The following is a 24,625-nucleotide window of genomic DNA, read 5'->3' on the forward strand; positions in this document are numbered from 1 at the left end:
TATTTATTGATCTCTGTTACAAGAACTGGCTGGCTGTTTACCAATCCTGTTTTTTCTTCCTCCCTTGCATAGAGAAAACTTGCATTTACTAGCATACATTGCAGTTGGGTGTGGCTAAGTGACTGAATTTTGACAATAATGTAAAGTGTGCTACTTACAGAGGGGACCCATAAAAGATTGAGTGTAATCCTCCATGTTCTTTCCCTTCAGAACAAATTCGGAATACTCAAATTACCTGATTTGATGACTTGGATTAGTTAAGAGTTTTTACATAAGGCACCGGAACATGATATATAAGATAAAAACTGCTAAATTAGACTTTATCAAAATTGAAAATGTGTTCTATGAAAAAACTGAGAGAATGAAGAGATCAATCACAGAGCCAGAGAAACTATTTTAAAATCATATTTCTGACAAAGTTTACAACTAGAATGCATAAACTTTTCTAAAAGTCAAACAATGAAAGAAAACCCAATGTTAAAAAGCAAAAGATCTGAACAGACACTGCATCAAAGAAGATATTTTGATGGGTGAAAGCATAGGAAGAGATATTCAAGAAAGCTAATCATTAGGGAAATGTAACCTATAGTCACACAAGATACAGGTATATACTTATTAAGATTGCTACAATAAAAAGAAATTACTCACCATAGCAAGTGATGGAGAGGATGTGGGGCAACTGGAACTCACATTTTACTGGTACAAGTGTAAAATGATACAACTGCTTTGGAAAAGAGTTTGGCAGCTTCTTGTAAAGTTAAAGTTACACTTAACATATGATCCAATAATCCACCTCCTAGGTATTTGGCTTAGAGAAATGAAAATGTATAATCACACAAAAGTATGTTTCTGAATGGCTATCAGCTTTTTGTTAATCAGCAAAACTGAAATCAAACACTATTTCTGTTGTTGAATAAACAAACTTTGATACATCAATGCAATGAAATTTTATTTGGCAATAATAGGAATAAATTTTTGATTCATGCAATAATACAGATATATCTCAAATACATTTTGCTAAGTGAAAGAAGTTAAACACTCAAATACATTGAACAGCAGAGGAATTCTACAATGATAATCACTTCTAAAATAAAAACGAAAATAGTATTTTCAAGTTCCTGAGTTTATGAACCTCTGTATTCTGTTACATCATACAAAATAACATAGGAATTTTTAAAAAAAGAATATTTCTATATATTTTTATTTTTAATGCTCAAAGTATTTTAAATAACACTCATCAAAATAGTAAAAGGTAAGTTAGAAAATTAGAGAATAATTAGATAGTGGGTTAGTTTATATGTATTTGGTTAGGGAATTAAAGTTTTATTTGTGGCCCAACCACAAAATTGCATGCATGAATTATTGGTATTAATAGCAATACTTCTACTTGTTTTTATTTATTACTGCAACTGCAAAGTTATATATTTCACTGAACATTATAGTTGATTACAGATCAAACTTTAATATTCAGATGATACTCTGTTGACAGTCTAAATATAAATACTAACGTAAAAAGAAGTAACAAGATCTAAAAGAATAGGCAGACTTTGTTAGTAAAATGCTCTCTGGCATACATTTGTCTTTCTTTTCCTAAAACAAATATATATGCATTTCAAACCTATTTCTCAGAAAATAATTTGTATCAACTTCATGCATAATTCAGCAAGGTAAATTCTGACATTTTAAAACTCTTTCTGTAGGTGTTAAAAATGTTTTCAAGGAATAATGTTACCAGATACAGGAAGAACACAGTCATCACTTACTATTAGAAACTGCATGTTCCACATTCCCCCACAAGCATGAGATATAAACAAAGGAAATGACAATCACATATTTTGCAATTTCTAGATTTGCTATTCTTATTCATATATGCTAACAGTTATAGATTTTTTTCATTCTTTAATAATACTAAATTAGAAAACATGAAAAAAAAATTTTTTAACTTACAGTCTTTCTGTACTGCTCATTAGATTTAAGAGAAAGAAGAGAGAGTAACAGAAGAGAAGAGAGAATGACTGAGAGGATTTGGGGAAAGAAGAAGGAAAAAGAAAGAAACCTAAATGAAAAATTTAACATCCAACTCTAAGTTGAATTTTGATTTAACCTACTAACATCTTGATTGAAACTAAAATGCCCATCACAAATATGAATGTCTTTTGCTCCCAACAATTTACAGCACTTTATGGCCTATTTCATTGCATCATAAATGTCATAATGACCAAATGTTCCATGAAATGTCATAAAATGACATGAATTACAGCTATCATCTAGTCTGTGTCTGAAAAGAACGAGATACTGGCTCCTGCTCAGGTAACATTGTGCTTTTTGCGCTTGAAATCTCTGTGTACTGTGACACTGAATTAATTAATCTTATCATCCAAATGTACTGTTGTCCTCTCTCAAACAGTACTTCCTTAGTCTGGAGAGCACATACATAACTGAATTAAGCATCTTTCAATTATAATGCTGTTTTTTCTTTAAATATCAGCTATTTAAATATTCTTAAAAATTTCATCTTAACAAAGCTTTCTGGCATGACAATACTTTACAACTAAGGTTTCATTTTCAATATTAGGACTTTGCTGCTCTGGGAGTTATTAACGTGCATGAGATTTTATCATACTGTTCATGAATGCCATGTTCTTTGGCTACCCCATTCTCCAATTATTGTGTGCATGCCAGAATACAATTTAATAGTTTCCTAAATGCGAGTAAGGAAAAAGAGAAAAGACCATAATGATGCTATTCACACACTTGTCCTGCCTGGACCTGTATTACTAAACCTATTCTTCACAACTTGGTTTTACTATTCAGCTTTGATCCAGCTGGAAATTTAGCTTGCTAGCTAAAAAGCAGTTTTTGAAATGTTAATTTTCAACTTATATCAATATTTCTTCTCTTTTTTTCTTAATCCAAATAGAGAAATGATATAACTCTTAGACTGTACCTAAGAGTACATTTTAATGTACCTGTTTATTCAACAAGTACGTACTGAACCCCTTCTGAATCTGGGTACTGCCACTTAGAGGAAGAAATAAACATGGCAATTGCTGTTTCCACCTTCACGACACTTATCCAGGAGCTCAGAAATCAAATATGTAATTGTACATCCATTTCTAAGGGTTTGAATTCAGTAAGCTAAGGCATCTTCTACAGAATGCCATTACTCCACATCCATAGAGGAATAAAAATTGAAACACTTGAATCAGCATTTTCAATTCTGCAATCTATTTCTTTTCCTTCTTAGTGAATTTTCCCTGTACTTTTCCATTGAGTAGATTATAAGCAAACTACTGCAAACCCTCCTTCTTTGTAGGGGTGCATAGTTGTGGACAACCAAAGTAATTGTAACAGTGGACACTTTACTATTCTTGATTTTCCAGTCTCATTCAGTATATTCCTGCTGCCAACAGGAAGTAGTGAGTGAGTAACTGAATATCCTGAGTAGTAATGAACATCCTGGGCCTCTGGATCTATCTAGTTCTCTCTCCTCCTCTTACCTTCCTTAACAAAACATTTGTGTCTTAGTTCTTTCAACACCCAATTAGTTCTTTACCAAGTGGTAATTGCCAATCCCTACCCTGACATATAATAGTCATTCAGCAAATGACACAACCCTGGAAATAAGCTACAGAGAGTTTAAAAAATATCTGCAGAATCATGGTTCATTCCATTTGGCATATTTTTACCTTGTGTTTTCCTTAAATAATTACTTCTGTGCAGAAAGAAGCTAAAACAAAGTTTTAAAATTTTTGTCAGGGTTAGACAAAAGAGCCATAAAACAATGGAATTTGTCATATTGGAGGCTTATGTGATTGGACAATGAATTTTAAGGCAAATATGCTTATTATAATGCCCCAAGAGAAAATCCTAAAGCCCAGCTCAGAAACAATAGTCAGAGTTTACATAAGGCAATTTACATATTCCAAGGGAGGAAATCACTGCAATGCTGGGGGCACTTCATAATGTGGAAAAATACACTGAGAAAAGCTGCGAGCCTAATGTTTCAATCATACAAGTATATACGGGAATAATTTCTTTGACTTCAATTTTTCTAAAGTGGCTCTTAATTAACAAAGAAAAAATTGGGAGGAAAATGTCTGCTTAAGGTTTTGTAAAGTTCTGAAACTTGCATCTGTGTCCTTTGTATAAAATCTGCCTGTTGTTTCAATACAATTTATAATTTTTTCAAGGAATTTATTTTTCAGTTTGGCATATCACGAGGAATCTCTGCATTTAGAAAAACTATGCAGACAAAGTTTGCACTATCTGTGGTTTTCTAATAATTCCAATTGCAAGAACTTCTGACTCAGGAAAAAAAATAAAATCTGTAGTAACATTTAACTACTTGGAAGAGAGGTGTTGGATAATGACAAATGAGATATTTGGCCTTGTATGACTAAGCCAATGAGGAACATTACAATATATTACTTTAAGTTTGCACAGGCAATCATATTTCCTATATGGTTTGCTAGGTTCCAATATACCTTTAAAATTTTCCATCTAATTTGGTCTCTTAATTTCATTGTTTTATATTGGTATATTTCTGGTGATCTTTAAAAAGAAAGTTTAAATGTATTTAGAGAAAGTTTTACTTTGTGAGTGACGTTATGCCAGGCATATTAAAAGACATACTATGCCAGGAAAGAGTTTAAGCAGTCTATAATGAGGAAAAGCTTGGTCCATTTATAGAAGAAAAATGCATAGTAGAATATAGTAGGGCGATGTTTTGAATATTAAGTATTTTTCTCATGATTTCATTTTTAAGGGTACACTGAAAATCTCAATTGTTAATAATAGCAGAAAAAGAAAAACATTGAAGGTTGATTTGCAAAACATGAGTAAGAAAAATATGTGCATTCATTACAGTCCCACTCTTGTTCAGTTCCTTTGTTTTTGAAAGAACAGAACACAGGTAGAAAATTTCAGGCCTTTGAAAACATTTTACACCATTTCACATGTGAACACTTGGTGCACGTCTTTTCTATCTTAATGTTTCCTCTTAAACTCTATCATTTCTGAAAAGACGAATTTAACATTTTAATATTTACTGTATGGCTACAATGTTCAAGACTTGAATATTCTGTGAAAGTCAAGATTTGTGAGGATGAATGAAAGTCGAATTGAAGAGTTCTTCAGAAAACCACAGAATTTGACATTGAACAAAATATTGTTTATATGATATATTATAGCTGCTTTTTGTTAAATCTTTAGGTTAAAGTGTCTGCCTGCAATGCAGGAGACCTGGGTTCTATCCCTGGGTCGGGAAGATCCCCTGGAGAAGGAAATGGCAACCCACTCCAGTATTCTTGCCTGGAGAATCCCATGGACAGAGGAGCCTGGTGGCCTACAATCCATGGGGTCACAAAGAGTCAGACATGACTGAGTGACTACACTTTCTTTCTTTCAGAAAACCATAGAATTTGACACTTAACAAAATACTGTTTATATATGATACATTATAGCTGCTTTTTGTTAAGTCTTTGCATAAAATACTATTAGTCCTCTAGTCCTCATGACTTTCAGCAGGCTAGTGACTTGTTGCTTTGCCGTGATGACTAAACTTGAGTCAACATGTGTTGACTGCCTGTAGAGTTTTGTATGCTAAGTTGCTGTTAAATAGACAAGGCTTCTCTTCTCTCTAAATTACACAGAATTACATTGCAGAATAGAAGTAATAAACATGCAACTTAGCTGAACTAGAAACATAAATATTCTATAACGTTTGAAGGAATGGCATTCAGCTGACAATACTGTTATAAGAGAATTCTTTCCTGTATGTTGATTTTATCTTAAAGTGAAGGGATCAATTGTTGTTTCAGAGAAATTGTTTAAAGAAAGCTTTTTCTTTCATCATTTGTTCTTGGTCAGATCCAGAGATTTCTTCAACTGAATTGCTTTATTCATTCACTGAATCTAAATTCACAGAGAATCTGTTATGTGGCAAAGTCTATGCTAAATATTAAATGTACAGAGATGCAGAACCTTGTCTCTAAACTGAAGGAACTTACAGGTTGAGGGAAACTCAGCTAAGAATCAATTATGTGCAACATGAAAACTAAATTTCACCAACACTTCAAGGAAGCTATAATTCTTATTTAAAATTTCCCAGATTTTCCAACTAATTTTATAAGTTGAGTAAAACACTGATACCAAAACAATAAAAGTAATGCAAGAAAAAGTAGAACATTTTCACATGTAAATAACAATGCAAGATTCAAAATAAAGTATTAGTAAATACAAACTAACACTGTGTCAAGGGGAAAAAAACACCTCAAAAGGTAGTCTTATTGTTAGGGGAAGCACACTGATTTAAACCGCCCACCCTGGCCAGGCACCATAGTAACAGTTTGCATGAGTTCTTTTAGGACGACAGGCGGTCCTGGTAAGGAACAGGGAACTAATAAGCCTCTACCAACCAGAAGAGTTCAGGAAAGGTCAAAAGGAGACAACCTGTCTGACCACCTCCCAGAATCCTCTCTGGCATCCATCTTGGCTGAACAAGGCGTGCACCACCAGGAAGGACTCTGAGTCAGAATGATTGGCTAAGGACAACCTGGAAACCAATCCCATCACCATAAAACCTGAGACTGAAAGCCATGTGACAGAGCTGTTCTCCTGGATTCCCTTACCCTACTGCTCTCCACCCGGATGCCCTTTCCCAATAAAATCTGTTGCTTTGTCAGCAGATGTGTCTCCTCGGACAATTCATTTCTGAGTGTTATACAAGAGCCCAGTTTCGGGCCCTGGAAGGGGTCCCCTTTCCTGCAACATTATGACTTCAAAGATTAGTTGATGTCAGGAAATATATTAATGTAATTTATTCCAATAATAAGATTACAGGAAATAAAATAATATTGATACCTTGATAGGTAACCAATATATTTTGCATTACTGAAACATAACTTCATTTTTTTCTGAATACCTGTCAGAAAGCTATGGCAAAGACTTATCTTCAAATACATTTATGCCTATTTTTACATCTCCTTTCAGTGTTGAACTAAATATTTGCCTAAAGTTAAATGAATATGGCTGACAATTTAACACCTTACAAAGCTGGTGATATTTAAATTTCTTTCCTTAATGATGCATTATGTGGGTTTTTTTTTTTTTTTTGCATTGTGTGTTCTTAATCCTTGGATCTTTGGATTTATCTTAAGCTCCTTTATGGTTATTTATAATTGCCTTGTATTATTTACCCACAACCACCCCCAAAATTCTCAAATTAAAACATCTGCATTCCATAGATTAAATAATTTGACTGATATTTGGAATGTATTTCCCTGTAGAAAACGGTCTAGATAATTATCAGTTCAGTTCACTTCAGTCACTCAGTCATGTCCGACTCTTTGCGACCCCATGAATCGCAGCATGCCAGGCCTCCCTGTCCATCACCATCTCCCAGAGTTCACTCAGTCTCATGTCCATTGAGTCAGTGATGCCATCCAGCCATCTCATCCTCTGTCATCCCCTTCTCCTCCTGCCCCCAATCCTTCCCAGCATCAGAGTCTTTTCCAATGAGTCAACTCTTCACATGAGGTGGCCAAAGTACTGGAGTTTCAGCTTTAGCATCATTCCCTCCAAAGAAATCCCAGGGATGATCTCTTTCAGAATGGACTGGTTGGATCTCCTTGCAATCCAAGGGACTCTCAAGAGTCTTCTCCAACACCACAGTTCAAAAGCATCAATTCTTTGGTGCTTAGCTTTCTTCACAGTCCAACTCTCACATCCATACATGACCACTGGATAATTATATAAAACCTATTAATACTAGGGTATAAACTTAATGAAGAAAATAAACCTACATTCTATGTAAGTGAAATATAGAAGTAATATTAAAGTAGTGAAATAAAATACTTTGTGATATAAGTAATACATATATAAATAAAATATGTAATGAGAAAATTTCAATTTTCCTTGGATTCTTGCCCTTGATGCAAGTAAGTTGAGGTTCTAGATCCTCCACGAACAATTAAAAATCAATAAAAACTGTTTTGGGCTTTTCTGTTTTGATTTCTTTTCCCCCATGTATAGTTTCACTTCAAAGTGAATATTTTAATTATTGAAAATACTATAATTATTTTAAAATTAAAATTTAATTTATTTAAAATTAAAATTAAGTCTTAGAAGAAATTTATCAAACGTTATTCCAGTCTTTTATTGGATTACAACTGATGTTTTAAAAGATAAGTAAATGACTGAATTTATATAAGAGCAAAAGTCAGAGGACAGAAAGAGAGTATACCTGACAGATCGTTTTATACAATAGGAAATGAGGATGACTTAGGAAATATCTGTACACCCTTTTTGAGAGAGAGAAAGGAGCAGTGTGTTAATCTGTTCTGCCAGCCACTAGTTTGCATCAGTATATGTCATCTCTGTTATTATCCAAAGCAGGTGTGAATAACCTTGGGGTGCACATCAAGATGTACAAATAGTTGAAAATATAGAACATTAACCAAAATTTTGATAACTACATAACTAAATGGACTATTTCTAACGATTTTGCTAGAGTTACAATGTAAAACAGTAAATTTCAATGTAATTTGCTATTTTTGTTTAAAAACTAATTTAAATATAATGTATTTCTTCTTTCCTTTTAATTGAGTTGTACAAGATTATCCTTATTTAAAAAAAAAACAAAAACTCCAAGATGAAACCTGCATAATCTTTTCAACATATTATTTATGAGTACCTATTGTTGGTATTCAACAAAACACATAGTTTTAGTTATCTTAGAATGACATTAAAAAAGAACATAAATTCACAGTTGCAACTTGTGAAAAATATAATGGAGGAAAAGAAAAGGATGCAACGATATACAGCAAAAGGAAGAAGGGGAGGGAGTTAGGGGGAGGGAGTTGTAGATGAAGTGAAGTGAAAGTAGCTCAGTGGTGCCTGACTCTTTGCAACCCCGTGGGCTGTAGTCCATGGAATTCTCCAGGCCAGAATACTGGAATGGGTGGCCATTCCCTTCTGCATGGGATCTTCCTAACCCAGGGATCAAACCCCAGGTCTCCCACACAGATGGCAGATTCTTTAGCAGCTGAGCCACCAGGAGATCCCTTATGGTCTTGCTCAAAACGGCATTTCAGCTGCAGCCTGAAGGGTGACTGGAAGTTATGCATCTGGAGAAAAAAGGATGTGCAGAGTAAATAGCTAATTAAATACTAATAGTTATAACAATCAATTTGGATGAAGGAAGAGCTTGTAAAAAAACTCCAGGTGGGTTGGAGGACTTCTGAGCAATTGGGGGCAGTGATGCTGAGACAGGCTGGGACCTGGGAACCTTTACTGCATTGCTTGCACCTGGACAAAAATCTCCTCAAGCAACAGGATGCAAAGAAACTATAAGGGACTAAAAATGACTGCATGCCTGAACAATGGGACAAATTATGAGCAACAAGATACAAAAAGGCCAAAATACCAACTGTGACTTCTGAGGTGCCAGGAGCAAAAACAGGGTACCACACACGATCTCTGCATACAGCAGCACCTAGTGGTGGGCAGACACCTAAGACACCTCTCAGGCCCAAACACCAGTTTTCCCCCACCTTCACCCTATGTAGGGAAACAGCTCACCAGATCATCTCCCTCCAACCCCCCACAACTCGCCCCCACAAAAGCAAGCTGCAAAGACACTTGTTACTTCTTGCTCTCTTGTGCTACAGCAGGAGTTTCAGTAAGGTCTTGCCTGAATTTCTCATCTGGCTCCTTATCAATTTCTATTAATTAAAGAGTCCAAGAACCCAGTTTGGTAATAATATGAGTAGAGGTTGGAATTAAATCTTGAGGTTTTTACATTATTCTGAATTTAAAGAGGAGGTTAAGACTGTGATAACATTATTGCCATGACAGACATTCCCCCCGCCCCCCGCCCCCCACCACTTTGGAGGATCAAATACCATCATTAATTGGGTATAGAGTAGTCAAAAAAGAGGAAAAACATAGGAGCTTAAAGGTAAGGTACTCACAAGCCAGGAAAGACAGCTACAGAATCTGTTATTGTATCAACAATTAACAGAAACACACAAAAGGGAACTTATGGATACATGTAACAGGAAAGTTAAAGGCTTGTATAGCTTCAGATACGTTGTATTGACATGCTCAAACAATGATGCAAAAAAAAGCTATGTTTCATCATCTCTCAGCTTTTTTTATGTGTGTGATTTTATTTTTCATATGAAGTGACTCATTGCCAGTAGCATCTCCAAAGTCATATTCTACCCATCTAGTAAACCCAATGACATAGTGCTTCTTTCTCAATAATTCCCATAATAAAGCCTCCTTTAAATCCAAGTCACCCACCCATCCTTGAACCACTCATGACTAGGAAATGATCTAGGAAATGGAATACCCTTCTAGCTCCAGGCCTGACTCACATCCCCAGCCCTCAGTGGGCATGTGGTTAGGCTTTTCTGAATCAAACTGACTCAACATGACTGAGGTTGCAGAAGGTGTTTGCCAAGGAAAAATCAGGATGATATTATTGGAAGAAGTAGAAATTTATGCTAGATGGTGGACAAATAAGGATGTAGGGGATTATGAAGGTAATCGGAATAGGGAGAATCAGAAAAGGACCAGACGAAATTAATGTCGGGAGATTGAATCCATGAAATTTGTAAACACAAGTCCAAAGATAGGATAAAAGTAAAAATACATATACATGCTACAGATAACCAACGAGAACAGCACAGGGAACTATAATCAATATTTTGTAATAACATATAAAGGGAAAATAATCTGAAAGAAGTTGTCGGGAGCCGCGTTAGGCATTACTGACAAAATGGAGGCACGATCCCCAGCCCCCTCTCCTCATTCCGCAGGCACGGATCCTGGGATGAAGGAGTTAGGCCTTGTATCTGACTTGTCTTTTCCTCTCCTCGGCTGAGTTGACTGAAAAGGAATATTAAGGTGCTTATTGTTCTTGAGAGGAGCATGAGAAGGCACAAAGGCTTCTGCAGCATTGCTTAGAAAATAATTCATAGAGTTAATCATTGACATTTGTTCAAGGACTTTTACAAAAGAGTGTTCCAGGATGAGCACATAGGCTGCAGCTTGAGGCCATGGGAGGGATTGCTATCTGAAGCCTATTTGTGAAGAGAATGCTTATGGCAAAGGAGTTTACTGAATTTAGGGCTTAGAAATAATTAAAACAGTTAGAAGTTAAAGATTTAAGGAATGTTGTAAAATTAGCATATTTTACTATAGCTTATAGAAGTTAGGAATTTTTAGAGACCCTATAGCTAGAAGCCTTTTTAAGAGATAGTGAGCTCAGGATTTTAGGGGCAAACAGGACTTAGGAAGATAAGTAGTAAACTGAAGAATGTAGCATGAGTTACAATGTAATCACAAGTTAACTGTAGGACACATTAGAGGAGGTAGAGAGTAGATGATAAGGTTGATTCCCAGAGAATCACTGAAGCAGGAACTCTTTTTGTAGAGCAACAATGATTTATGGAGATAATAAATCTGGGAGAGGGGGATCTGAAAATGTCAAACCTCTGGCCTAAAGCTTTTGTAAAAGTATAAAAGAGAATCTTAAACTTGAAATAAACAGGCAGTCCATAGAAAATTGAGAGGCTGCCTCACTTGCCGACACCGTTCACCTCTTCAGGTTGAATCCCTGGCTGCTGGAGTTGGACTCCGGCAGTAAGTCAACTATACTTCAGTGAAAAAAAAAGGATACAAGGACATATAAATAATCTCACTCAAGATCTGTTGAATCTGAACCAGGTCATCTAGGCTGTCTCCTGTTGACATGGATTTTAAAATAAGAACACCAGGATCCCTGAGCACTCTAAAGTTTGAGAGTCACTAGATTGAAATTACAACCATGGGGATGCCCGAGTCTCTCAATAATTCAAAGTGTAGAGTTTCTCTGAGTTGTGAATTTATATGACTTTTATGTTACTTGTTATCTGAAGCAGGAAAATAACCTGACCACGAAAAGGACACCTACCACATAATATTGATTTTTTTTTTTTAAATGTTGGTACTTCTATTAATGTATTGGTATGTTGAGAAATTTGTCCAAATCAATTTAAGGCCAGTAAGACCTCTTGGTTATTTTGCTTCAACCTCCAAACTTTCAGATTTTCTCTACAGCAGATGAATTGAGTTCTTGAAAACAGGTGTGGAAACTTGAAAATGAATACCCATGAGTACCTTTGAACATGAAGACATTGCAAGGTTTTCCTTTGACTCTGAATTTCTTACTCTCCTTAGACTGGAGTTAGTGGTTAGCACTTGCTCACTCTCAAGTGTGTTGCAAAAAAAAAGTACTGGAGTGGGTTGTCATTGCCTTCTCCGAGATTAAGATTTACTGCAAAAAAAGCTCATCCTTGATTATTGTGAAGTCTGTTAAGATTCAGCCACCAGGTGTCAGCAAGACTTGAAAAACAATAGGGTTTTGCCAAGTTCAGTGATGCTCATTCAGCCTCTAGGAGCAAATTAATATAGTCTCTCTGGTTATATCTTCTTTTGTTTTTGTTGTTGTTCCAGGGAAAGAAATGCAACCCATTGACAGACCCATTGAACACAAAATATAAATCTTCCCAACTCCTGCCCCTGTCCATGACAATACCTTGCTTCCCCACACTTTTAAGAATATGAGCTAGCTTTTAATTTCCAAGAATTGAGTACCTCAAGATTCATAGTGAATGAGGTCGTTTTTCCAATCTAGAAGGAAAAGGATACATCTGAAGCAAGTGACAAAGGGGTAAATTATCTTGCCAATTACATACAATCTACTATGAAATGTCAATTAATAAAAAATAAGTAGAAAAGTTGAGTGCTCTCAGACTATATATAATGCCAAAAAGAATATGCTGGTGCACTTGCAAAGCTTAAATAAAATGGGGTCTTTTTTCTTACTAATCATCCAAGGTTTTATGTTAGTATTCTCACTTATTATTGATATTACCTTCATCATTGTTTTTTACTCTGTTATTGTTGCTTATAAGACAAACAAATCCATTTGACCCTTATACAAAGCCACCTGAATACCTCAGTTTATTTTTCCTACTTTATGTAAACTTTGAATTAAAACTTGAAATCAAATATGCCACAGCATATCAATGATATCATTATAAAATGTATTCTATTCTCTATAGTTTTGGATAGAAAAGATATTTTGCAAAATGTACTCTCACTTTCTTGAGAAGTATTCTAATAGTTACTGTGTTCTGGTAAATTGGTTTATTTCACTCTAAGTTTCCTCAGAGGTAGATATTTCAGGCCCTTGACGTAGCCAACCTATCTAGTTAAAGTCTGACCAAGGTCATAAAGTCTATTGACTCATATGGCAATTTCTGTGTAGAACACAATATCTACATCATCTTTGAATGAAATCCAATGGAGCAAGATCCCAGCTGTCCTAGTATCTGTTGAAAACACAAGACTGACCTAGTTTAAATTGGTTCTCAGCATTATTTTGGAGAGCATTTATGTTTTCAAGACTGTAAGAATGATACATGTATATTTTAGAAAATTTTAAAAGTAAACCTCAAGATGAAAAATAGCAGTTGTTAATATTTTGATTCACAACTGTCAAGATTTTGTATTATCTCCTCTGTTTCTGTGTTTACAGTAATTAAAAAGCAGCAGCAACCAGACAAACAGCTAGTTTTGTATAGAAATTACCTGTTTAGGAACAATTTGAAAGACTATACAGAGCTTTTCTTCCCAGGGTAAGAAATGGTGAGCTACCATGGCTAGATTGTATTGTTCTTATGCCTTAGCAAGGTGAAGTCCATGATAGCTATCACCAGACATATAATACTAACACATCTTTTCTTCTCCTTCAAATACAACATGTTTTTCGAATTTGAATTAAGAAAAAATTATTTCAAAACAGGTGTGGGCAGGGACAAGGGTTAGAACCAGCTTTGAATGCTGTATAAACTAGGTCCAATATTACAAGGGGGTGACTTACTTCCCTATGGCCACAAAAGAGTCTGGGTCTGTGTGATTGCAATACTGGTGAGTGAAATGAAATGCATACTCCGTTTTTTCTTTGTGTGCACTTGCTGTTTGCCTCAAAGCTTCATTAGAACTCTGGTTAGGGAACATTCTCTCGATGTCTGTCATGTTAAAAACCTGTATATATGTCCAGTGCTGTTAAATATTTTCATATACCTTTTATTTTGTGTTGTGTTTCAGTGGGAGTATGAGGAGTCTGAGGAGGGGTCAGTCAGGTACTCCTAATTTTCTGCCGTTTAACTCAGAAGGCCCTCATTACCAGCACTATGATGTCCTCATTCTGAGTCATTAGTGAGCACTTTTCCATTTAGGGCTTTCAGAGTAACCGAGTTGAATGTATTTCCAGTGCCTATCACAGTCCCCAGGAGAGAGTAGATACTGAAAAAAAAATATGAAAAGAGTCAATAAACTAATTTTTTAAGTGATAGTAACCTGTTGTCAGGTATTGATGATACAAAACAAATCATATTTTTCATTTGTCATGCTTCATCAGTTTAGTTGGGACATCTGGTAGAAATAATTCAAAGCAGACACTATTAATATATGAGTAGCAGGGTACATGTGTGTATGTGAATGATAAATATTGGACAGAATTGTAATAAGAAAATATTGAACAGTTAGAACACATAAAATGTAAATACAATCTCATTTTTAAAAATTAACAATATAAGAATTAGTGGAGTTCAATGAATGGTATGAGTGGGTAAGTGGAACTTGGGTTAACAATGTGATATTGTCAAGAAGGAAACCATACTTTGATAGTGTATAAGAGAGAAATTGGATCACAAATTGAACTTTGGTTATATTCAAACTGTGAAGTTGGAACATGACCTGGGAATATCACTAGATTTATCACTTTTGATGGCTTTCAGATTATTTAGGCGGCCAGGATGCCCTTTTAAACTCTCCAGCTGACTGACTGTCTGCGTCCTTTCCTACAGAGCACAGGCTCTGCTACAGTGATCCCTGCATTTATTGGGTTCACATGTGTCTATTTCAACGTGTTTTTCTGAAACTGGAGGAAAAAGCCATGTGGAGATAGCAGCTGGTACCTAATGCAGTACCTCACCTCATGGTATAAGACAATCTCCAAGAGATATTACCCAGAATCCCGTGTACACAAAGAGAAAACATCCCTCAGGGAAGATTATCTAGTTCACTGCCTGGATATCTAGGTGAAGATTTTTTCCAAAGTGACATGTAATTTCCAAAAAACCCTACAAGTATCCTTAAATTTTACACATAACACACAGGCACTTTCAAGAGGATATGTTGTTATTAAAAACACTTACATTTGAAATAATATTTAAGAAATAATTCATTTTATATTAATATCTTCCTTGTATATAGGCACGTTTCCTTTCTAGCCTAATGTATTTGGTACTAATATGTATTTGTGACTTTGGCTTCATAGGATATAATTGTGACTTATGCTTTTTTTTTTCATTCATTTAATAAATATTTACTGAGCACCTCTACCTTTATATAAGTTTACTATACTTCATAGGAGATAGAAAAATGTTTAAGACAAAAAAATAAATAGACCCTCCAGGGGCTTACAGAGGAGGACACAAAACAAGAATATCACTCAGATCTTTTTATAATATATAAAGCGGTAAGTTCCCTGTGAAAAGCATCCATCACTCATTCTCAGTCAGCCAGAGAGCATGGTGAAACTTTCTAAAGGCTTTTCTTGTAAAATCAAACACTGAATTCCTTAAAATGCAGTTTTTTGAATTTGAATTCAAGTCAAGAATTAATTGTAGTTGAGTACCAGTAAACATAATAGTCCCAGGCCCTGAGGCATATGCATTTACATTTAATTGACAAAAATTACCTGATTGAAAATCGTAATATACGAATGGCTAACTCAATCACCTGAGTGACTGATGCAGCATTCAATGAAGAATATTGATATTAAAATAGCTGAGAAAAGAATCAGCTATAAAGAATTCAGTTGGTTGGCTGGGAATAGACTCTCAAGTTCAAGTGGCAGGTAGGAATCTCTGTTTTATAACTTTGCTTATTTTCTGCAACTACCCAAATTTCTGCCATATTGGCAGACACAGCATTTTAATATATAGCCAATCCATTCTCTTTTTCTAAATGCATCCTAAGTCTAGGGAATTCTTACATAGGACAAGGCATTGGAGAGACTCATTGGATTCTCAGGGTCCTCTTCCTGCCTGAATGAGGTCCATTGTTTTATCTGGACCCATTTACCAATCCATGTTCCATCCTCGTAGTCATCTCTATTCCCATTTCTTCTTCCCCTGTTTTCTGTACTTCCAGGCCAATTCATAGGCATAAGAATCATGCTGCTATATCCATGCACAGGCACAGAAATCCCTGGAAGGCTGTCTGAGGGCATGCTTTTTTCCTCCACTTCCACAGTGCTGACTGGGAAGTAAAACTCAGAGTGTTTTTCTGGGAGGAAACCACCCATTTCAGTATCCAGTCCTCATCATGTCTCATCTCTCACTTGCCTTTTCCAAAGGAAAATTTTCTATTTAAGTGTGTGTGGAGAGTCCTCTCTTCAATTTTCCCCTCTTAAATGTATATTATATACATAGTATTTCTCCATTTATTGAAGCAACCAGTGTCTTGGGAGATAATAGTCAGGACATGTCTCTTTCTGCTTTCTCTCATCTCTTCCATGAAGTATTGAGTCGGAAAAGTTCTAGCAACTTGACATAGAAGAATGAAGCAAAGTTAGAAGGAGTACTATCCAAGAAAAATCACAATGAATAATGTCAAATATGGTTATTCCTACATTTATGTATATTTAAATCACCTCATAATTTTTTTATCAAATAAAAGTCAAATGTATAATAAAACTATAGAAATGGAACAACAGATAAGAATATGTATTCACTATTTTAACATTAATCTTTGAATGAACATTTAAGGCACTGTTTCTAGTGACTCAGGATGCAAAAACTAATTAAACTGTCTTTTTTTAGATGCTTATGGGCTGTTGGCCAATACATAAATAAGAACACAAAAGTATTATAGATTATGAAAATATATGGAAAGCAGACTGTGGATGAAGGTCTAGGAGTGGTCAATTCTACTTAGGTGGGGAAGGATGAGGCAAGTTTCATAGAAATAAAGAATCTTGAGTTGAGTGTTGAAGCCAGGTGTTCTCTAGCTGGCCAGAGCAGTGAAAGTATTCCAGAAGAGTGAGTAGGAATAGAAGAGCCATGGCATTACCAAGTAGGATGCAGCCTGGAGTAAGGGAGTCTGGTTGAAAAGAAAATATAAGCAGTTTGACAAAGCAGTGACACAGAGTGGGCTATGTTAACAGTAAACTAGCTGAAGACATAATCTGAAGGACCCATATTTCATTCTACAGAACTTTGTATGACATTTTGCAAGATCAGGAATTCAGTTAAAAGGTGTTGAGGAACACTGTATGGTTTTATAGGAGGGGGCTTAATAAGACCGAACTGGATCTTAGGGGTATCATGTTGGTTTCAGTTATGGAGGACAAATGTGAGGGGAGCACAGACAGAAGCAGGGAGAATATTTTGAAGAATTTTTCAGAGGCACTGGCAAGCCATATTTAAAAGCAACCTGTAGGAGCAATGGGGAAGCAATAGCTTCACAGTGTTATAAAGAGGTTGAATTCACAAGACTTTGAGTGCATATAACAACTATAGTCTAAAAATGAACCCTAGGATAACACTAGATTTTTGACATGAGTCTCTGGTATACAGTGGTGTATTCTGCAAAGATTAAAAAATAAAAGAGAAGCAGGTCTCTTTGGGGGAGAAAAGTAATCTACTATACAAGTGAAACGGAGAAGGCAAAGGCAACCCACTCCAGTACTCTTGCCTGGAAAATCCCATGGGCGGAGGAGCCTGGAAGGCTGCAGTCCATGGGGTCGCTGGGAGTTGGACACGACTGAGAGACTTCACTTTTAGTTTTCACTTTCATGCATTGGAGAAGGAAATGGCAACTCACTCCAGTGTTCTTGCCTGGAGAATCCCAGGGACGGGGGAACCTGGTGGGCTGCCGTCTATGGGGTCGCACAGATTTGGACATGACTGAAGCGACTTAGCAGCAGCAGCAGCAGCAGCATACAAGTGAAAGGTAAATTAATTAGGCAAACTTGACCTTTTTAATGCTGAGAATGATTATTTTTTCATATCATTATATAAATGAAGGTTTTGAAATGTTAAATTTAGTGCACATGATACCTTATTGACAGATATACTTTTCTCAATAATCTGCTGTAGGTAATTTCAGTACTTCATTTCAAAGTTCTAGCTGCCACATGGAGCTTATGTATCTAGTCAGACCTCAACATCTAGAATCATTATTCTCCTCTTAACTTGTAGCATACCTCACTAATGAATGTTTTCTGTTATTTGGAGGGCAAGATTTCAAATTGATCACACTTTCTCTCTCTCTTTTAAGATTTATGAACTTTGTAAAAGGCTTATTTCAGCTGGAATTGTCCTGTGCCATGTTCTGGACTGTGTTCTTCATCTAATCTCCCATTAATATTAAACCAAGGTCAACAACAATAACAGAACCTTACAAGAGAAGGCTTATAATTCTGGGGATGCAATTATCTTTATGCATTTAATAGCATGTTGCCCTTTATGACATTTAAAAATTAACAGAATTCCATCTTAAGTCACCAGTTAAACAGATGGCATTAACCTGTGGGAATTTAACAAATAATTGTTTTTAAAATTGTGCATGTGAAAGTTGGCCATGGCATTTATGAAAGACATTCATTCTGACTTTAGGCCTGTTAAAGGATGGAGCAAGGGACAATAGCATGTTAGTGTCAGCTTCCTTTAGCTGTCACTTTAATTTTAGGGCAAATTTTGTTTTCAGTTAAAGAAAAAAGGTACTGATTTTTCCTCTCTCTAAACTGACCATTCTCCTGTGTTTTCATTTCTGATGATTGTCACTGTCCAGACATGCCTACCATAAAATAAATCAATCAAATAACTTTCAATTATTTTTCTCATTCAATAAGCATTCACTGAGCTTCTGAGTAAAAGTGGGAAAGCAAATATAAACTATAAGGACTGATATGAGTAACAACTTCATACTGGCCTTTGCTACTTGACTACTAGAATAATTGATTTTCTTATGCTAATTTTTTTGGCTCCCCAAGCAGAACAATGCAATTAAACCAATAGTGATGTACTTCCACTTCTTATGAGTGTGTGCTGTGGGATGAGTCAACGTGAAATAGACAAGTGCTTATAGGGGCAGTTCTGGGAGAGGTAGCCCAGTGAGGAACAGGAGATGACAAAAGTCATGCAAGGAAACTGAACTTAATCAGGGGTGGAATTGCCTCATTGTGGGTCCCTATGACTTCAGAAAAGCAGACCAACCTTGTTGACCTTCTTTGGAGAGAAACAGGTCATAGTTCTAGAAAGGACAACCAGCTCCAGAGAGAAGACCCAGGTTCAAGCTGTGAGAGTATCACAGCTAGAACCAGAGAAGGGAGCGAAGTAGGAACACAATTGATGTTGTTGTTGCTTAGTCACTAAGTTGCATCCTACTCTTTTGAGACCCTATGGATTGTAGGCCACCAGCATCTCTGTCCATGGGATTCTCCAGGCAAGAAAACCATAATGGATTGCCATTTCTTTCTCCAGGGGATCTTTGCAAACAAGGGATTAAACCCATGTCTCCTTATTTGGCAGACAGATTTTTTTCTACTGAGCCCCCTGGGAAGCTCAAGGAAACATATACTGGTGCCAACAGACAATTATATTGGCACTGTAGCCAATATAATGTCCTGCTACTATTTGTATTAGCTATCTATTGATATATTGCAAACTGCCATATGCTTAGTGGCTAAAAAAACCCTCATATTCATTATTTTCATAGTTTGTATTTTGGGAATCCAGACAGAGCTAGTGGATACCCTATTTCACAGCTTCTCAAAAGGCTGAAGTGAAGGTCTTGACCAGGAAAAGAGATTCATCTAAAACTCAAATAGGAAAGGATCCACTTTCAAGCTCAAATGATGCTTGGCAAGATTCAAATTAAGTTTGACTATAAGGCAGAGGACTCAGGCTCTTGCTGATTATTGAGCAGAGGCCATTCTGTTCCTGGCCATGTAGACCATTCCAATGGTTGGCTTACTTCATCCAAACAAGCAAGGGTGAGAGTCAAGAAGGTCTCCCAGCAAGACAGAAACTGCAGTCTTAGAAGTGACTTACCAGTTTTTTGCCTTATCCATGCTTTGCTTGAGTAGCAATGAAGAGATATCCCATGTCTGAGGTAAGAGAAACCCAAGTAAGATGGTAGGCGTTGCAAGAGGGCATCAGAGGGCAGACACACTGAAACCATAGTCACAGAAAACTAGTCAATCTAATCACACTAGGACCACAGCCTTGTCTAACTCAATGAAACTAAGCCATGCCCTGTGGGGCCACCCAAGATGGGAGGGTCTTGGTGGAGAGGTCTGACAGAATGTGGTCCACTGGAGAAGGGAATGGCAAACTACTTCAGTATTCTTGCCTTGAGAACCCCATGAACAATATGAAAAGGGAAAATGATAGGATACTGAAACAGGAACTCCCCAGGTTAGTAGGTGCCCAATATGCTACTGGAGATCAGTGGAGAAATAACTCCAGAAAGAATGAAGGGATGGAGCCAAAGCAAAAACAATACCCAGTTGTGGATGTGACTGGTGATAGAAGCAAGGTCCAATGTTGTAAAGAGCAATATTGCATAGGAACCTGGAATGCCAGGTCCAGGAACCAAGGCAAATTGGAAGTGGTCAAACAGGAGATGGCAAGAGTGAACGTTGACATTCTAGGAATCAGCAAACTAAAATGCACTGGAATGGGTGAATTTAACTCAGATGAACATCATATCTACTACCGTGGGCAGGAATCCCTCAGAAGAAATGGAGTAGCCATCATGGCCAACAAAAGAGTCCGAAATGCAGTACTTGGATGCAATCTCAAAAATGACAGAATGATCTCTGTTCATTTCCAAGGCAAACCATTCAATATTACAGTAATCCAAGTCTATGCCCCAACCAGTAATGCTGAAGAAGCTGAATTTAAAGGGTTCTATGAAGACCTACAAGACCTTTTAGAACTAACACCCCCAAAAAGATGTCCTTTTCATGATAGGGGACTGGAATGCAAAAGTAGGAAGTCAAGAAACACCGGGAGTAACAGGCAAATTTGGCCTTGGAATACAGAATGAAGTAGGGCAAAGACTAATAGAGTTTTGCCAAGAAAATGCACTGGTCCTAGCAAACACCCTCTGCCAATATCACAAGAGAAGACTCTACACATGGACATCACCAGATAGTCAACACCGAAATCAGATTGATCATATTCTTTGCAGCCAAAGATGGAGAAGCTCTATACAGTCAGCAAAAACAAGACTGGGAGCTGATTGTGGCTCAGACCATGAACTCCTTATTGCCAAATTGAGACTTAAATTGAAGAAAGTAGGAAAACCACTAGACCATTCAGGTATGACCTAAATCAAATCCCTTATGATTATACAGTGGAAGTGAGAAATAGATTTAAGGGACTAGATCTGATAGAGTGCCTGAAGAATTATGGACATAGGTTCGTGACATTGTACAGGAGACAGGGATCAAGACCATCCCCATGGAAAAGAAATGCAAAAAAGCAAAATGGCTGTCTGGGGAGGCCTTACAAATAGTTGTGAAAAGAAGAGGAGTGGAAAGCAAAGGAGAAAAGGAAAGATATAAGCATCCGAATGCAGAGTTCCAAAGAATAGCAAGGAAAGATAAGAAAGCCTTCCTCAGCAATCAATGCAAAGAAATAGAGGAAAACAACAGAATGGGAAAGACTAGAGATCTCTTCAAGAAAATGAGAGATACCAAGAGAATATTTCATGCAAAGATGGGCTCGATAAAGGACAGAAATGGTATGGGCCTAACAGAAGCAAAAGATATTAAGAAGAGGTGGCAAGAATACACAGAAAAACTGTACAAAAAAAGATCTTCATGACCAAGATAATCACGATGGTGTGGTCACTCACCTAGAGCCAGACATGCTGGAATGTGAAGTCAAGTGGGCCTTAGAAAGCATCACTACAAACAAAGCTAGTGGAAGTGATGGAATTCCAGTTGAGCTATTTCAAATCCTGAAAGATGATGCTGTGAAAGGGCTGCACTCATGCCAGCAAATTTGGAAAACTCAGCAGTGGCCACAGGACTGGAAAAGGTCAGTTTTCATTCCAATCCTGAAGAAAGGCAATGCCAAAGAATGCTCAAACTACTGCACAATTGCACTCATCTCACATGCTAGTAAAGTAATGCTCAAAATTCTCCAAGCCAAGCTTCAGCAATACATGAACCATGAAATTCCAGATGTTCAAGCTGGTTTTAGAAAAGGCAGAGGAACCAGAGATCAAATTGCCAACATCTGCTGGATCATCAAAAAAGCAAGAGAGTTCCAGAAAAACATCTATTTTTACTTTATTGACTATGCCAAGGCTTTTGACTGTGGATCACAATAAATGGTGGAAAATTCTTCAAGAGATGGGAATACCAGACCACCTAACCTGCCTCTTAAGAAACGTATATGCAGGTCAGGAAGCAACAGTTAGAACTGGACATGGAACAACAGACTGCTTCCGAATAAGAAAAGGTACGTCAAGGCTGTATATTGTCACTCTGCTTATTTAATTTCTATGCAGAGTACATCATGAGAAACGCTGGGCTGGAAGAAGCACAAGCTGGAATCAAGATTGCCAGGAGAAATATCAATCACCTCAGATATGCAGAGGACACCACCCTTATGGCAGAAAGTGAAGAGGAACTAAAAAGCCTCTTGATGAAAGTGAAAGAGGAGAGTGAAAAAGTTGGCTTAAAGCTCAACATTCAGAAAACGAAAATCATGGCATCTGCTTCCATCATTTCAAGGCAAATAGATGGGGAAACAGTGGAAACAGTGTCAGACTTATTTTTTTGGGCTATCAATCACTGCAGATGGTGACTGCAGCCATGAAATTAAAAGACGTTTATTCCTTGGAAGGAAAGTTATGACCAACCCAGATAGCATATTGAAAAGCAGAGATATTACTTTGCCAACAAAGGTCCATCTAGTCAAAGCTATGGTTTTTCCAGTGGTCATGTATGGATGTGAGAGTTGGACTGTGAAGAAAGCTGAGCGCTGAAGAATTGATGCTTTTGAACTGTGGTGTTGGAGAAGACCCCTGAGAGTGCCTTGGACTGCAAGGAGATCCAACCAGTCCATTCTGAAGGAGATCAGCCCTGGGTTTTCTTTAGAGGGAATGATGCTAAAGCTGAAACTCCAGTACTTCGTCCACCTCGTGAAGAGTTGACTCATTGTAAAAGACTTTGATGCTGGGAGGGATTGGGGGCAGGAGGAGAAGGGGATGACAGAGGATGAGATGGCTGGATGGTATCACCAACTCGATGGACGTGAGTCTGAGTGAACTCCAGGGGTTGGTGATGGACAGGGAGGCCTGGCGTGCTGCGATTCATGGGGTCGCAAAGAGTTGGACATGACTGAGCGACTGAACTGAACTGATAGTTTAGAAAAAAATAATAGGTTCCCTTCCATACTAAAGGTGTGACTGTCAACAGGTAGCAATAATATGGGTAGTGCTAGCATACAATAGAGTAGAACATGATATTAAGACCATAAACTTAGGAGCCAGACACTGTGGGTTCAGATCTCAACTCTGCTACTTACTAAGCTGTTTACTTGACACTGAGTTACTTTACTTCTTTGTATCCAGTTTCCCTGTTTATAAGATAGAAAAAATAATCACATTCACCTTGTAGGATTGTTGTGAGGATTAAATGAGTTCAGATGTTTAAGCAGGAGGAAAGTCTCACTAAATGTTTGTTATTACATTTTGTGAGTAATATGGCAAAAACAGATGTATTTATCACCCAGCTAGACTATGGGTCATCCACTCAAGAGCATTTTTGAGTTTGTAGATAGATAGGCATGAATATCAGGAATCCGTGCTTCACAGAAAGAGCAGACAGATAGATCGGCCTCTACAAAACAGACCTGGGCCCTGGCTCTCCTCATGAAGAACAGGGTATGGAGAGAATTACATCCATCCTGAGAGCCCTTAAGCCAAAATGAGGATGCACATGGGTCTGAGTCTTATATACTTTATTTTCCCTCTTAGGTAAAGTGATAAGAGTCTTCATATTTTGTTTCCCTCCTGAGAAATGAAAATTCTCATTTTTCTGTAGCACCAAGAGGAATAAGAATCTTGTAGTGTCCTCAACTTCCACCTCAACACTTCTATGACCTATGTTATTGTGTATACCTAACTCTATTCTCCAGAGAAGGCAATGGCACCCCACTCCAGTACTCTTGCCTGGAAAATCCCATGGACAGAGGAGCCTGGTAGGCTGCAGTCCATGGGGTCACGAAGAGTCAGACACAACTGAGAGACTTCACTTTGACTTTTCACTTTCATGCATTGGAGAAGGAAATGGCAACCCACTCCAGTGTTCTTGCCTGGAGAATCCCAGGGACAGGGGAGCATGGTGGCTGCCATCTATGGGGTTGCACAGAGTTGGACACAACTGAAGTGACTTAGTAGCAGCAGTAGCAGCTCTATTCTCCAACATCACGTTACTATCTCTTTTACATCATTCACTGTCCTCAGCAACTGACTT

This window comes from Oryx dammah, unplaced genomic scaffold (genome assembly GCF_014754425.2).
Source record: "Oryx dammah isolate SB20612 unplaced genomic scaffold, SCBI_Odam_1.1 HiC_scaffold_3, whole genome shotgun sequence".
NCBI classification, from domain to species: Eukaryota; Metazoa; Chordata; class Mammalia; order Artiodactyla; family Bovidae; genus Oryx; species Oryx dammah.